Source organism: Theropithecus gelada, chromosome 8 (genome assembly GCF_003255815.1).
Source record: "Theropithecus gelada isolate Dixy chromosome 8, Tgel_1.0, whole genome shotgun sequence".
NCBI classification, from domain to species: domain Eukaryota; kingdom Metazoa; phylum Chordata; class Mammalia; order Primates; family Cercopithecidae; genus Theropithecus; species Theropithecus gelada.
The window spans coordinates 32,382,485-32,395,166 of record NC_037676.1 but is presented as its reverse complement, the minus strand read 5'-3'; positions in this window follow the sequence as shown (position 1 = coordinate 32,395,166).

Genomic DNA, 12,682 nt, shown 5'->3' with positions numbered 1-12,682 from the left:
TGATACAGCAGACACTTAAGCCCCCAGCCGGATTCCCACCTAGCAACTGGAGCCAGCCTGGGAGAAGATAGCTAACACAGGCAGGCCACTCAGGAAGGAACTTTGGAAACAAGTGGATAGAGGCCAAGCCCTGTCCTTGGGAACCAGAGAGGGAGATGTGTTTATCAGTTCCCAGGCAGGCTTCTTTCTGAAGGTCTGCCCAGGAAAAGGCCAAATGCCCACTCCTCCTGGTTAACTTTCTCTGGAGCAGTTTGTGTTCTGGAGAGATACCGAGATGAATTCAGGCCCCTCCTCTCTGGCCCCTGGAGTTTACTCACAAACTGAGTTGAGGCTGGGTAAATTCACATCCTCAGTCTATAACCTTGACGAAGCCTGAGCTCTTGATTCCAGTCCACACCAATGGCAGCCTACAAGAGGATGAGGCCAGAGGGTGAGTAAAAACATTAACCAGGGGAGAGAGGCAGAGTCCGCTCCAACAATCTGCAAGTCCAACACCAGGAGAGGGGTGCAGTGCAGAGGTCGGTGGGGGGATGCATACTGGCAGCCCACAGCATTCCATCTCAGCCCCACCACACTTTGACCCCTGGTCCCGGGAGGAAGGGGACCCTCCCTTGCATTAGGAGAAAGGAGAGGTATGCCCCTTCCTCATGAGGGGTGAAAGGAAGTGACGTGAGGCTGGAAGGCCAGGGCATTTTCCTCAGCCAATGCATGCCAGGTACAAAAAGCTCACAGCAGCCAAGCAAGACAAGGCTGTGATCCAACCCAGTTCAGGCACAAAGGTGAATGACAACCTCAAAAATACCAGAACTGGAAGGAATCCAGGAGAACTCCTAGTTTGGTGATTTTCGGACTATGCTTGGCAGAGCCCTAGTATTTTAAATAACTTTCAACGGGGCCACTGATGTGGAAGGGGGACAAAGAGAGAAATCCCGCTGTGATTCAAACAAAGCAGCTCTATTTTTATTTTTTTACATTTTTAAAATTATTTTAGAGACACAGTCTCACTTTGTCACTGCGGCTGGAATGGGAGTGCAGTGATATGATCAAAGCTGACTGTAGCCTTGACCTCCCCGGCTCAAGCAACCTTCCTGCCTCAGACTCCCAAGGAGCTGGGACTACACGTGCTCACCGTCAAACCCAGCTAATGCGTTTATTTTTGTAGAGATGGGATCTCACCAAGTTGCCCAATCTGGTCTCAAACTCCTGGCTCAAGCCATCCTTCTGCCTCAACCTCCCAAAGTGCTGGGATTACAGGCATGAGCCACCATGCCTGGACATTTTTATTTTTTATATTACAGTTTGTACATTTCACCTCAATTAAATATTTTAATTAATTAATTAATTAATTAAATTAGCTATGTTACTGCACATGAGCCGGGTGCAGTGGCCCATGCCTGTGTCCCAGCTATTCAGGTGGCTGAGGCGGGAGGATTGCTTGAGCCCAAGAGTTCTAGGCTGCAGTGCCCTACGCCAATTAAATGTCTACACTGAATTTGGCATCAATATGGTGACCTCCCGGGAGTTGAGAGCTATCAGGTTGCCTAAAGAGGGATGAACCCACCCAGGTCAGAAACAGAGCACATCAAAACTCCTGTGCTGATCAGGAGTGAGATCATGGCTGCGAATAGCCACTGCATTCCCGCCTGGACAACATGGTGAGACCCCATCTCTTTTTTAAAAAATGACTGCATTAAAAGACTAAGCTACGGGCCATGTGTAGTGGCTCACACCTGTAATCCCAGCTCTTTGGGAGGCCAAGGTGGGCAGATCACTTGAGGTCAGAAGCTCAAGACCAACCTAGTCAACATGGTGAAACACCGTCCCTACTTAAAATAATAATAATAATAATAATAATAATTAGCTGGGCACGGTGGTGGGCACCTATAATTATAATCCCAGCTACTTGGGAGGCTGAGGCAAGAGAATCGCTTGAACCAGGGAGGTGGAGGTTGCAGTGAGCCAAGATCCCACCACTACATTCCAGCCTGTGCAACAGAGGGAGACTCCATCTCAAAAAAAAAAAGGTTAAGCTGGCCGGGCACGGTGGCTCACTCCTGTAATTCCAGCACTTTGGGAGGTCGAGGCCGGTGGATCGCCTGAGGTCAGGAGTTCAAGACCAGCCTGGCCAACATCGTCTCTGCTACAAATACAAAAATTAGTCTGGCATGGTGGTGGGCACCTCTAATCCCAGCTACTAGGGAGACTGAGGCAGGAGAATCACTTGAACCTGGGAGGCAGAGGTTGCAGTGAGCCAAGATGGTGGCATTGCACTCCAGCCTGGGTGACAACAGCAAAACTCCATCGAAAGAAAGAAAGAAGGAAGGAAGGAAGGGAGGGAGGGAGGGAGGGAGGGAAGGAAGGAAAAGGTTAAGCTACCAAAAAAAAAAAAATTCGAAAATCACCAATCTTATTCTTCACTTTATAAATGAGAAAACTGAGACACAGAAGTGAATAACTGGAAGTCACAGAGAAAGTAACCAAACCAGGACTCAAGTATGGAGAAATTTCTAGACATCCAACAGATTCCATCCTCCCCTTCTTCCTTTCATTGAAACACCTGCCCCAGGCTTTAACCAGACACATAACTATTGGACTAGAGACCACAGTCCACAGCCTGCTTTGCAGTGACTAAGTTCTCAGCAATGTGAATAAAAATAATGCTCTGTTTCTTATAAGGAAAATGCCGTTTCTTCGCTCTTTCGTATCCTTCCTTTGGGTTGCAACATCAGATATCTAACTGTTGAGCCAGACAAGATCTTATGAACAAGGGACACATCTCAGGACACACCCACATAGAAAAAGAACCCGGATCTCCCGAAGGCTTTGTAAATCAGAACCACCTCCTTGCCCTGCACTTTCTACTTTCTTTGGAATATTTACGAGACAGAAATAAACTGGATTGTTGGAACACTCTGGTATTTTTATGTCTCTTTATTACTCTAGCTATGTCATTTATCAATTGCTTAGTAACAAATTACCCTACAACTCAGTAGCTTGAAACAACAAACATGGGAGTCCCAGGCAGGAGGATCACTTGAGGCCAGAAGTTCAATGCCAGCCTGGGCAACATAACAAGAACCCATCTCTTAAAAAAAAAAAAAAAATTAACAATTAGCTGGGCATAGTGGCTTGCACCTGAAGTCCTAGCTACTCAGGAGGTTGAGGCAGAATGTTCATCAAGCCCAGAAATTTAAGGTTGCGGTGAGCTATGATCACACCAGTACACTCCAGTCTGGGTAACAAAGTGAGACCTTGTCTTAAAAATAAAAATTGGCCAGGCACAGTGGCTCACACCTGTAATCCCAGCACTTTGGGGGGCCGAGGCAGGCGAATCACCTGAGGTCAGCAGTTCGAGACCAGCCTGGCCAGCATGGTGAAATCCTGTCCCTAATAAAAATACAAAAACTAGCCAAGTGAGGTGGCGGGTGCCTGTAATGCCAGTTACTCGGGAGGCTGAGGTAGGAGAATCGCTTGAGCCTGGGAGGTGGAGGTTGTAGTGAGCCCAGATCATGCCACTGCATTCCAGCCTGGGCAACAGAGCGAGACTCCATATCAAAAATAAATAAATAAATAACACTGAGGCCTGGTGCGGTGCCTCACATCTGTAATTCCAGCACTTTGGGAGGCCGAGACTGGTTGATCATTTGAGGCCAGGAGTTCAAGACCAGCCTGGCCAACATGGTGAAACCCAGTCTTTACTAAAAATACAAAAATTAGCCTGGCGTGGTGATGTATGCCTGTAGTCCTAGCTAGCTGGGAGGCTGAGACATGAGAATCATTTGAACCCAGGAGGCAGAAGTTTCAGTGAGCTGAGATTGAGCCCCTGCACTCCAGCCTGGGCAACAGAGTGAGACTCTGTCTCAAAAATATAAATCATATAATTAATTAAAATTAAAATTAAAAACATTTAAAAACATTTCTTGTCTCATAGTTTCTGTGGGTTAGGAACTCAGGAGCAGCTCAGCTGCCTCAGGATCCCTTCTGAGGCCACAGCCAGAGTATTGGCGGGGACCACAGCCATCCAGAACTGCTAGCTCAGGACTAGAATATTCACTCCCACGTTCATCCACACTGGCTGTTGTCAGATACTTCAGCTCCTCATCACATGGCTTCTCCACAGGTGAGTGTCTTTGTGAGGCAGTTCTTGGCTTCCCCCAGAGCAAATGACCAGAAATAAGGAGTGGCCTAGAAGGAAACTGCAGTGCACTTTTATAACCCAGTCTCCAGTCCCAAGTCAAGCATTGTCACCTCCCGTTCATTCTATTTGCTAGAAGAGTCACCAAGTTCTCTGTAATCCCAGCACCTTGGGAGGCCAAGGTGGGAGGCCAGGAGTTCAACACCAGCTGGGCAACATAGCAAGACCCTATCTCTACCAAAAAAAACAAAAACAAAAACAAAATAAACAGCCAGGCATGGTGGTGCACACCTATAGTCCTAGCTACTCGGGAGCCTGAGGTGGGAGGATTGATTGAACCCAGAAGTTGGAGGAAGCAGTGAGCTAGAATTGAGCCACTGCACTCCAGCCCGGGCGACAGAGCAAGACACTGTTTCAAGAAAAAAAAAAAAAATTAAAAACAAAAAATACAGCCGGGCACCGTGGCTCATGCCTGTAATCTCAGCACTTTGGGAGGCTGAAGCAGGCAGATCACCTGAGGTCGGGAGTCCAAGATCAACCTGACCAAAATAGAGAAACTCCATGTCTACTAAAAACACAAAATTAGCTGGGCCTGGTGGCCAGCTACTTGGGAGGCTGAGGCAGGAGAATCGCTTGAACCCAGGAGGTGGAGGTTGCAGTGATCCGAGATCGCGCCATTGCACTCCTGCCTGGGCAACAAGAACGAAACTCCATCTCAAAAAAAAAAAAAAAAAAAAATTAAAATTAATTTCTTTTTTTAAAAAGAGTCACCAAATCCTGCCCAAGCTCAAGGGTGTGAGAACTAGGCTCCACCTTCTAAAGGGAGGACTATCAAAGAATGTGTGGACATATTTTCAAACTACCATAGTGACTCAGCCTGTGTCCTAACTATTATCATTATTTTTAACTCATCAACTTTTTGTGTTTTTTCTTTTTTTGAGACAAGTTTTGGCTCTATCCCCCAGGCTGGAGCACAGTGGTGCCATCTTGACTCACTGCAACCTCTGCCTCCCAGGCTCAAGCAATCCTCTCATCTCAGCCTCCAGGGTAGCTGGGGCTACAGGCGCATACCACCACGCCAGCTAATGTGTGTGTGTGTGTGTGTGTGTGTGTCTTATTTTGTAGAAGTGGGGCTTTGCTATGTTACCCAGTCTGGTTTCAAACTCATGAGTTCAGCTGGGTGCAGTGGCTCACACCTGTAATTTCACCACTTTGGAAGGCCAAGATGGGTGGATCACCTGAGGTCAGGAGTTCGAGACCAGCCTGGCCAACATGGTGAAACCCTGTCTCTACTTTAAAAAAAAATACAAAAAATAGCCAGGCATGATGGCGGATGCCTATAATCTCAGCTATTCGGGAGGCTGAGGCAAGAGAATCACTTGAACCTGGCAGGCGGAGGTTGCAGTGAGCTGAGACCATGCCACTGCACTCCAGCCTGGACAACAAGAGCAAGACTCCATCTCAAAAAAAACAAAAACAAAAACAAACAAACTCATGAGCTCAAGCAATCCCCCCGCCTCGGCCTCCCACAGCACTGGGACTATAAGGATGAGCCATGGTGCCCATCCATAACTTTTACAGAATTTTTTTATCCTGCATCCTAATTAATATGCTAAATCTACCAACTCCTATCTCCGTGCATATTCTGAGCCATAATGCCTCATGATGTAGTTCAAGGACAATAATAACTAACATCATTGGGGGCTTTTTTTTTTTTTTTTTTCAGACGGAGTTTCGCTGTTGTTGCCTAGGCTAGAGTGCAATAGCGCAATCTCGGCTTACTGCAACTTCTGCCTCCTGGACTCAAGCAATTCTCCTGCCTCAGCCTCCTGAGTAGCTGGGATTACAGGCATACACCACCATGCCTGGCTATTTTTTGTATTTTAGGTAGAGACGGGGTTGTGCCATGTTGATCAGGCTGCCCTCAAACTCCTGACCTCAGGTGACCCACCCACCTCGACTTCTGAAAGTGTTGGGATTACAGGTGTGAGCCACCACGCCCTGCCAACATGCCTTAATTTTATAGGTGAGGAAACAGGTTTAGCAGAGTTCATACCAGGCCAGGCTCCGAAGCCTTACTCTTTTTTTTTTTTTTTGCACCCTGTTGCCCAGGCTGGAGTGCAGTGGTGCAATCTTACCTAGCTACAACCTCCACCTCCCAAGCTCAAGCAATTCTTGTACCTTAGCCTCCCAAGTAGCTGGGATTACAGGCGCCTGCCACCATGCCCAGCTAATTTTTGTATTTTTAGTAGAGACAGGGTTTTTTCACCACGTTGGCCAGGCTGGTCTCAAATTCCTGGTGAGTGATCCACCCACCTTGGCCTCTCAAAGTGTTGGAATTACAGGTATGAGCCACTGCACCTGGTCCCAAGCCTTACTCTTTATTTTTAGATTTTTAAAAAATTATTATTATACTTTAAGTTCTGGGGTACATGTGCAGAAAGTGCAGGTTTGTTACATAGGTAAACATGTGCCATGGTGGTTTGCTACACCCATCAACCCATCATCTATATTAGGTATTTCTCCTAATACTATCCCTCCTGCAAGCCTTACTTTTAATCACTGCACTAGTGCTGGAGAAAATGTGTGCTTTATGGAGAGAGGCTGAGATTGGTTGGAATTCTGTCACCGACACTTAAGAATTATCTGATTTTGGGCGGGGCATGGTGGCTGACACTTGTAATCCCAGCACTTTGGAAGGCCAAGGTGGGTGGATCACCTGAGGTCATGAGTTCAAGACCAGCCTGGCCAACATGGTGAAACCCCATGTCTACTAAAAACACAAAAATTAGCCAGTCATGGTGGAGGGCACCTGTAGTCCCAGCTACTTGGGAGGCTGAGGCAGGATTATTGCTTGAATCCAGGAGGTCCAGGAGGTGGAGGTTTCAGTGAGCCGAGATCGTGCCACTGCATTCCAGCCTGGCCGACAGAGCGAGACTCTGTCTCAAAAAAAAAAAAAAAAAAAAAAAAAAAAAAAAGATGTTATTTTTCTTTCTTTTATTTGCTCATCTTTGTTAGGCAAGAATTATGTGATTTTTGTTGAGACCTAATCTTCTTGGGCTTTGATTTTACCTTATAGAAAAATCGAAAAAAAGATAATCCCTTAACAGTTATGCTGAGGAATAAATGAAACTATCCGAAGACCTGAGCACAGGGCTTAGCACAGATAGGGGTGGTCAGTAAAAGGTGGTCTTCTCCCCTCCTTCACTTTTTTCGCAAATCTCCACTTTCATTCATACATGAGGTAGTTCAGCTGTGGCCAGACTGTTGGCTTCGTTCCAGAAAGCAAAATGTAGCAGGACTATGCGGAATTCCTGGGAAACCAGGTACGCCTGAACTCCATAGCCTTTGTTTCCTCCCAGCCTCTGCTGACACTTAGGAAAAGCATCAGAGCATTCCCTAAAGAAATGCTTTAATTAAGAAAAGCCCCTGGCACCATCCCAGAACTGCCCCAGCTTCTAGAGAGAGAAAGTGTTTTCCTCCTTAGTCACACCAATGCCTTTTTCTCTGATTGCATTTTCCACGTGGTTTTCGAGCTGACAGGAAGGGTGGGAAATTGCTGCTTTGTTTTCCTGGAGAACCACAGACTAGGACCTGGGGACATTGCTGGGTAGATTATGAACACCTTCGGCCAAGAGTTACATCAATCCCCTAAAAAAATCCATGTACTGGCCAGGCGCGGTGGCTCACACCTATAATCCCAGCACTTTGGGAGGCTGAGGCAGGCGGATCACCTGAGGTCGGGAGTTCGAGACCAGCCTAACCAACATACTAAAAATACAAAATTAGCCGGGCGTGGTGGCGCACGCCTGTAATCCCAGCTACTCAGGAGGTTGAAGCAGAAGAATCACTTGAACCCAGTAGGCAGAGGTTGTGGTGAGCCGAGATCATGCCACTGCACTTCAGCCTGGGCAACAAGAGCAAAACTCTGTCTCAAAAAAAAAAAAAAAAAAAAAAAAAAAAAAATCCCATTACTGAGACTTCTAGGGTATCTGGACAGAGGAAGCCTAGATCTTCTAAGAATAAAAATTGCAGGCAGGGAGACAGAGCAAGATCCTGTCTCAAAAGAAAAAAAAAAGAAAGAAGAAGAAGAAGAAGAAGAAGAAGAGGAAGAAGAAGAAGAAGAAGCAGCAGCAGCAGCAGCAGCAGCGAAGGGCTTCATTTGCCCAATATACAATGCACGACTCTCAACACCTTCAAAGAATTACATGCTCCTCCCATGAAAACGCTTCTTTTACAAAATTTAAAAGTTTGGGAAAATATTGTGACAATTTGTCTAATTCTGAGGTATGACATGTTTACGTGGGGTTATATATCTTTTTTTTTTTTTTTTTTTTGAGACGGAGTCTCACTCTGCCACCCAGGCTGGAGTGCAGTGGCCGGATCTCAGCTCACTGCAAGCTCCGCCTCCCGGGTTCACGCCATTCTCCTGCCTCAGCCTCCCGAGTAGCTGGGACTACAGGCGCCTGCCACCTCGCCCGGCTAGTTTTTTGTATTTTTTTTTTTTTAGTAGAGACGGGGTTTCACCATGTTAGCCAGGATGGTCTCGATCTCCTGACCTTGTGATCCGCCTGTCTCGGCCTCCCAAAGTGCTGGGATTACAGGCTTGAGCCACCGTGCCCGGCCTATATATCTTTTTTTTGGTGGGGGTTTGGGGGGAATGGGTCTCACCCTGTCACCCAGGCTGGAGTGCAGTGGCATAATCTCAGCTCACTGCAACCTCTGCCTCTCAGGCTCAAGCCATCCTCCTGCCACAGCTTCCTGAATAGCTGGGACTACAAGTGCACTCCACCACGTCCAGCTAATTTTTGTACCTTTTGTAGAGATGGGGTTTTGCCATGTTACCCAGGCTGGTCTTGAACTCCTGAGCTCAAGCAATCTGCCCACCTTGGCCTCACAAAGTGCTGGGATTACAGGTGTGAGCCATGGCCTCCAGTCATTTATCATTTTTTATAACCAACCATGGTTAGCATTCTCTGTGCTACATTATCGGGCCGCACTTGGAGGCCCATGAAAGAAGGTATTTTACTAAAGATGAAAGGAGATGATTCAGGCCTCTTCCACCATGCACCTCCACAGAATTGACTGCCTCTCTCCAGAGGGTTTCTCTACTGTTCACAAGGCCTTGAAACGAGGGGGTCTCACGGAGTGTCTAAGAGGAAGCTGGAGTCAGGCAGTGGGAATAAAAAGAATCCCTTGACTCCTGAGAAGCCTTTCTAGGCCAGGCATGGTGGCTCCTGCCTGTAATCCCAGCACTTTGGGAGGCCAAGGCCGAGGGATTGCCAGAGTTCAGGAGTTTGAGACCAGCCTGGGCAACATGGCAAAACCCCAGAGAATTAGCCAGGCCTGGTAGTATGTGCCTGTAGTCCCAGCTAGTCAGGAGGCTGAGGTGGGAGGATCGCTTAAGCCTGGGAGGTGGAAGTTGCAGTGAGTAGAGATGTCACCACTGCACCACTGGGTGACAGAGCAAGACCCTGTATAAGAAATTAATTAATTTAAAAAAAGTTTTTCCGGAGGTTTAGTATTTTTTCTCTTTCCACAGAAGATTTTAAAACATATTTCTTTCTTTTCTTTTCTTTTCGTCTTGCTCTGTTGCTCAGGCTGGTGTCTAGTGGCACAATCATAGCTCACTGCAGCCTTGAACAACTTAGCCTCTGGAGTAGCTGGGACTACAGGCATGTGTCACCATGCCCAGCTGATTTTTATTTTTTGTAGAGATGGGGTCTTGCTATGTTGTCCAGGCTGGTCTCCAACTCCTGGCTCAAGCTCCTTCACCTCAACCTCTCAAAGTGCTGAGATTACAGGTGTGAGCTACCACACCCATCCTAGAAACATATTTCTACTTCATATTTATCAAGTGGCTTTGAATATATGGCCCATTATCTTCTTTACTGTTTCAGTTTCTTCCCCAGCAAACCAGACTAGTCTTCCTGACTCAGGTGGAGCTGAGTCACCTGGTGGTGAGGGTGGAGGAATGAGAGATCTAAACTTAGTTGACATGATGTGAGAAATCAGCTTATCTTCCATAGAACCCTTCAGTCCAGGAAAATGCTGAGACTGAACCAATCATTTCAAAGATGCCCAGAACCAAAGCCCTTCTACCAACATATAACTCCCAATGTCAACCATCAGTTGAGATGCTGTGGCCACACTGGCCAGGAGGGACGAGGTGAGGAGAGTGTGAAGGGATACACCAGTTTTTCCAAATTGGAGTCCTTAAGTGCCTCGGGAGATCTTATTGAATTCTTAAAATATCATGCTTAAAATATAAATTGTTGCACCTGTAATCCTAGCTACTCAGGAGGCTGAGGCAGGAGAATCACTTGAACCCGGGAGGCAGAGGTTGCAGTGAGCTGAGATCAAGCCACTGCACTCCAGCCTGGGCGACACAGAGCAAGACTCCGTTTCAAAAAAAGAATTTCCATCGTTCCTACCTTTAACGGTGTTTTCCTACCAAGAACCTCTGGTCCAAAGGGGAATGGGATGGGAGGTGTTCCTCACTTCCTGTCAATTTCCCCTTCAAAGGCTCTCCTTCTTTCACAGTCTGGTGCTGGAGGCACTTAGCAGGAGAGCCTCAATAAAATTAGGATCACCCATCACACCTCTCCCCTGAGCCAATGAATAGAAAGAACTATTGGATAAGTTACCATTATGCACACTTTTTAAAAAAAACTTTATTTTTCAGCATAGTTTTAGGTTCATGGCAAAATTGAGAAGAAGGTAGAGTTCTGATACAACCCCAGCCCTACACATGTATAGCGTACCCCATTAATCCCAGCACTTGGGAGACCAAAGCAGGCAGATAGCCTGAGCTCATGAGTTTGCCACCAGCCTGGGCAATGTGGTGAAACCCAGTCTCTACAAAAAATAAATAAAATAAATAAAAAAATAAAAAAATAAAAAAAATGAGCCGGGCATAGTGGTGAGTGCCTGTAGTGCCAGCTACTCGGGAGGCTGAGGTGGGAGGATGGCTTGAACTCAGGAGGTGGAGGCTGTAGTGAGCCAAGATCACACAACTGCATTCCAACCTGGGCAACAGAACCAGACCTTGTCTCTAAATAAATAAAAACAACAGAACAGAAAGAATATACACAGACTATGTTCAAGGAAGAGTAACAACAAGGCTGATGAATAGTGTGTGCTGAAGGGGAGTATTTGAGTATGAGGAAGACTGAAACAAATAAGGCTAGACTGAAACACTTTATTTAAAAATTTTTTTTTTTTTGAAACAGAGTAGTCTCATTCTGTCGCCCAGGCTGGAGTGCAGTGGCACCGTCACAGCTCACTGCAGCTGCATCCTCAACTTCTTGAACTCCAATGATTCTCCCACCTCAGCCACCAGAGTAGCTGGGACCGCCGGTGCGCACCACCAGTCCCAGCTAATTTTTGTGTTTTTCATACATGTGGCTTCACCATGTTGCCCAGAATGGTCTCAAACTCTTGAGCTCAAGCAAACCGTCTACCTCAGCCTCCCAAAGTTTTGAGATTATAGGAGTGAGTCTAGACTGAAACACTTTGAATATCACACTCTAGTTTACAGAATTTTATTCTGTAAACACTGGAGACCAACAAATGTTATTAAGCAAAGAAATGTTCAGATTTACATTTTAGAAAGATAACTGTGACCGGAAGGGATGAACTTGAGAGTGAAATCAGAGCACTGTTTCTTTCAATAGACGCATGAGAATCTGAGGGGTGGGGAAGACAAGGCACATTAAAATGAAAATTTCTGAGTCCACCCTTTATTGAATCAGAATCTCTGGGCTCAAGGCCTGAGAATCCGCACGTTACATCTCAAAGGTAGGAGTGATTCTTGTAGGCTCTAAAGTCTGAGCTATAGACTAGAATCAGAATGGCCAGTTAGGAAGCTTTTGTAATTATCTAATTAAGAAATGAAATGTCCTGGGCGCCACGGCTCATGCCTATAATCCCAGCAATCTGGGAGGCTCAGGCGGGAGAATCACTTGAGACCAGCCTGAGCAGCACAGTGAGACCACTCATCTATACAAAACAATTAAAAAGTGGCTGGGCTTGGTAGCAGGCACCTGCGGTCCCAGGTTCTTTTGGGAGGCTAAGGTGGCAGGACTGCTTGGGCCCAGAAGTTGGAGGCTGCAGTGAGCTATGATTGCGCCACTGCCCTCCAGCTGAGTGACAGAGCAAGACTGTAACTCAAAAAAGAAAAAGAGGGCCGGGCGCGGTGGTTCAGGCCTCTAATCCCAGCACTTTGGGAGGCTGAAGCAGGAGGATCACTTGAGGCCAGGAGTTCGAGAACAGCCTGTCCAACATGGCGAAACCCCGTCCGTCGCTACTAAAAATACAAAAATTATCTGGGCATGGTGGTGAGCGCCTGTAATCCCAGCTACTCCGGAGGCTGAGGCAGGAGAATCACCTGAACCCGAGAGGCGGAGGTTGCAGTGAGCTGAGATCGTGCAGCTGCACTCCAGCCTGGGCGATAGAGGGAGACTCTGCCTCCAAATACCTAAGTAAATAAATAACAGATCTGTAGGCGGAAAACAACGTGTCAGTAATTGTTCCTTTGCTTTGGTG